Source organism: Gavialis gangeticus, unplaced genomic scaffold (assembly GCF_001723915.1).
Source record: "Gavialis gangeticus isolate Ggan-Ray unplaced genomic scaffold, GavGan_comp1, whole genome shotgun sequence".
NCBI lineage: Eukaryota > Metazoa > Chordata > Crocodylia > Gavialidae > Gavialis > Gavialis gangeticus.
Genome location: NW_017729024.1, coordinates 147,069,282 through 147,073,756, shown reverse-complemented (window position 1 = coordinate 147,073,756; position 4,475 = coordinate 147,069,282). Strand labels below are relative to the sequence as shown.

Genomic DNA, 4,475 nt, shown 5'->3' with positions numbered 1-4,475 from the left:
GTGTGTGTGTGTGTGTGTGTGTGTGTGTGTAGATGTGTGTGTATATATTATAGTATTGCATGGCAGCATTACTTGAGGGCCATAAAGTTACATCTAGGACTAAACCTGTACTAATTGTCCATTTTCATTTGCTTTAACTTCAAAAAGGTACTTAGCTTATAAGCAGTCTTTTTTTTTTTTTTTAGCCATACATTCTTGCATATCTTACCCATGTCTCACAACTGACATATTGCTGGATTTAGTATGTTTAAGATATTTCTTAAAATAAAAATTGCAGGAATGAGAACAGACGGTATCATCATCTTTGGCCCAATAGGTTAGTTATAGCATTCTATAAACGATTTAATAAACACTCATGATTTCCATAGATTTTGCAGATTTGTCACTCTTATCCTGACAGTGTTGTAATTTAATGCTGAATTATCATTTTCCAGACATTCTGAACAGTACCTGCTCAGGAAAATCTTACTTCAATATTGTAGTCATTCCAACATTTTTTTTCCAAACACTGAAAAGAGTATAGCGAAACCCTTAAACACAAAAACACACTTTTCCCTGCAGTTATTTTTTAATGCATTAGAGCTTGAGACTGAAACAAATGAAACTTGACCTCTTTATCAGTATATTTTTTCCTTTTAAATGACATGAAATAGCATTGGTTTTGTAGTTGAAAAATATTTATGCTCCTGAAAATAGTGTCTCAGAAGTAGTTTTAGAAATAAATGCATTTTAAACAAGTATTTGTTATGGCAGGGAGAGAAATCCTGAGCTCAGGTTTTTGTTTTTGTTTTTTTTGCTTCCATACAAGAAATAATATGACTAAATCCTATAAAAGTTCATGGGTGCCATTGTTGCAGGAAAAAAATTATAATTTAAAATTGACCTATCAGCAGATAGAGGAGAAACTGATTTGTATTAAAGTATGCTGGTTTGCCATTTACTTCGAAACTTCACACCTATGAATGAGCTGAGATTTCAAATATTTCCCCAGATTATTCATTCTTTCATCTCCAATATGTATTAGATATGCATTCAAAGGCATGAAGTTTTAGTAATATACCATATTTAGTCAAATATAAGATGACCCTAAATATAAGAGAACCCACCAATTATTAGATTGTATGCATGGAAAATTTATAAATTTGTTATAATTTTCCAGGTACAGAATCTAAGTACTGGAGGTTTGTCTTGAATCCTCCCTCCCTCCCCCCACTGCTACAGCAGAGAAAGCAGTGCCTGAGAGGGTTAAATGGCCGTCTTTGCCAGTGCCCCGTCCACTTCTTCCCCCTGCCAGCCTCGCTCCCCACCCCCACAGTCTTTTCCTTTTCTACTTCTACCCCAGTGTCTGCCTCTTCCCGCCCTTCTCTCTGCAGTTCTGTCTCTTTCCCCCTCATTCCCCATTCCCACTGTTACTGTCAGATGATGCTTGACCTGCTCTGTCCCTGAGTACAGCACATGGAAGCTCAGCCCTTGCCTGGCCATGCTGTAGTGTTGGCGCTGCTGATTGGCCAGGCAGGGGAGGACGTTTACATGTACTCTGTGCCCAGGAAGGAACTCAGCCTAAGCCAGAGCTAAGATGCACCCACCAGTAAGTTGCGGGGGAGGCAAGAGGCTGCTGTGATCTGATTCTGGCCCTGACCTGGGCTCAGGACCAGAGTTAGAGCCACAAACAGCTGCCTGCTCCCCTTTCCTCTTTTTATATGGATATAAGATGAGCGACTTTTTCCCTCCATGCTGATTGGGGGGGAACCTCATTTTATACTGGGCTAACTGTGCTTTTCCATGTAACCAGTGAACTCCTTAAATAACAGGTTTTTAAATGAAATAATGATGGAGGGTTTGTTTTTTTTTTCAAATCAGCAATTTAAATGATAAACTATCAATTTTCCTCCTCTATTTCCTGTGCCCTCCAAAAATCCCCAAGTATATAACAGCTAAACTGTTCTAGTAAAACCTTTAAGCAGATGATTGTATTTTATATGGTGCTAGTAAGACCTCATGTAGTTAAGATTTAAATTTGAACAACTTCCCTAATCAGCCTTATTTACCTATAGTATTTTCCAGTGAAATTTTGTTTGACCTCAGCCAAAAATGCAAATTTTAACTTTTTAGCAAATGTACAAATTTGACCTAAATAATCTGTTTAGATGGATGAATATTACTACTAAGTTGTCTGTGATTTTGTTATCCTGCAGTAAATGTGCAAATTAAATTAGAATAACTATTTCTGAAAAAAAATCCATAAATGGCTGTATTTTTTGGGTTTAAAAGTGCATACATGGATTTGTTTAGAAAGAGCTGTTCCCATGTTTTGACAAAGAAAATACCACAGTGCGTTCTAAAATGATTGATACTTGGTGAACACTAGTGGGTCCGTGGTTTTCTTAATTGAGTCATACCTGTAACATTTTTATAGAATTCTGACAACTGTCACTGGATATTAATTATCTTAAAATAACTATTCGGCATCCTAAAATATCTTCTGTCTTCTTCCCTGTTATAGTTTCTGCAAAATTGCAACCATTTAAAATATTCCCAATATCTAGCAGTAACCTCAAAAGGGGAAGATGGGAACCAGCTTCTTTTCCTGGAGTACCCATGATAGAAAGTCAGAGATTCTCATCAGAAATCTATCTGCCTTTCTTGCAACCTTGTGGTAGTGTTTTTTCCCTTTACAGCCCCTCATTTCTTGGGCGAAGTTTTAGGAAGCTGGAAAGTTACAGGAACACTGATCTTCCTTTTGAGTGGACTTCAGTATTTAAAAAATGGTATGGGAGCACTCCCAGAATAGTAATAACCAGTAAGAAATGAGTACCAATGATAATCTAGCTTCCAAGCTTTCTACAGACAGTATCATGTTGTTTCATACTACTCTAATTGACGCTCCTTGACTTTCACAAATCTAGCTGTGTAATGGTTATGGAAATAGTGAAAAAAATTAGTTTATACCAGATGGATTGCTAGTATAAAGAAAATAGAGAGGGCAGACCAGTGGTATATCTGCTTTATATGGCCCCCATCTCCATATTTTCTGGATACTGGCAAATATCCTTCATGTTTATCTGGTGCTGAACAAACTTTTGTAATTCAGGCAAAAATTTGTCTGCTACGTAACAGCTTTTATCGCTGAGGAGACTAGCAAAGATCAAACCTGCAGGATACTGCAGGCTTACTTGATTCTTTGATCTGGGTTTCATAGTTTCACAGTTGGTGGGGTCAGAAGGGACCTGAGCAGATCATCAAGTCCAACCCCCTGCGATGGCAGGAAAGAGTACTGGGGTCCAACGACCCCAGCAAGGTGTTCATCCAGCCTCCTTTTAAAGATCCTCGGGGTAGGAGCCAGCACCACTTAGCTTGGAAATTGGTTCCAGATCCTAGCCACCCTGACAGTGAATTAGCGCCTCCTGATGTCTAGCCTGAATCTACCCTCTGCTAGCTTGTGACCATTATTTCTTGTCACTCCTGGTAGTGCTCAGGGGAACAGGGACTTTCCCAATGCCTGCTGGTCCCCCCTGACTAGTTTGTAAACGGCCACTGGATCCCCCCTCAGCCTTCTCTTTTGGAGGCTGAACAGGTTCAGGTCCCTTAGCCTCTCCTCGTAGAGCCTGCCTTGCTGCCCCCGATCATGCGAGTGGGCCTCCTCTGGACCCTCTCCATGTTGTCCACATCCCTCCTGAAGTGCGGCGCCCAGAACTGGATGCAGTACTCCAACTGCAGCCTAACCAGTGTCATATAGAGGGCGAAGATCACCTCCTTGGACCTGCTTGAGATGCATCTCTGGATGAATGACAAGGTGCGGTTGGCCTTCCTGACTGCATCCCCACACTGCCGGCCCATGTTCATTTTGGCATCAATGATGACTCCAAGATCCTTTTCTGCCTTTGCACTGACGAGAAGGGAGTTCCCCAGCCTGTAGGTCTGCTGCTGGTTCTTCCTCCCCAGATGCAGAACCCTGCACTTGTCAGTTTTGAAACCCATCCTGTTCTCATCCGCCCACTCCTGTAACCTGTCCAGGTCCAACTGCAGCCTATTCCTCCCTTCTAGCATGCCCACTTCTCCCCACATCTTAGTGTCATCTGCGAATTTGAACAGGGTCATTTTTACCCCCTCGTCCAAATCGCTGATGAAGATGTTGAACAGTGCACGCCCGAGGACCGAGCCCTGCGGAACCCCACTGCCCACACCCCTCCAGGTCAAATAAGACCCGTCCACCACCACTCTCTGGGTGTGGCCCTCCAGCCAATTAGTGACCCATCTGACTGTGTAGGTATCAACGCCACAGTCTCCTAGTTTTTTAATGAGAATGGGGTGAGAAACAGTGCCGAAGGCCTTCTGAAAGTCCAGAAAGACTCTGTCCACCACGACACCTGCGTCCAAGAGTTTTGTGACATGGTCATAGAAGGCCACCAGGTTGGTCTGACAGGACCTGCCTCTAATGAACCCATGTTTGTTGCCCCTAAGCATAATCTCCCCTG

At 41.9% G+C, this 4,475-nt stretch overlaps 1 protein-coding gene across 1 annotated transcript in view; it reads left to right on the top strand.

Annotated features, from left to right (window-relative positions):
• The window catches only part of NDUFS4 (NADH:ubiquinone oxidoreductase subunit S4), a 73,928-nt gene that overhangs the window by 54,884 nt on the left and 14,569 nt on the right, over positions 1–4,475 (top strand). The window lies entirely within an intron of this gene.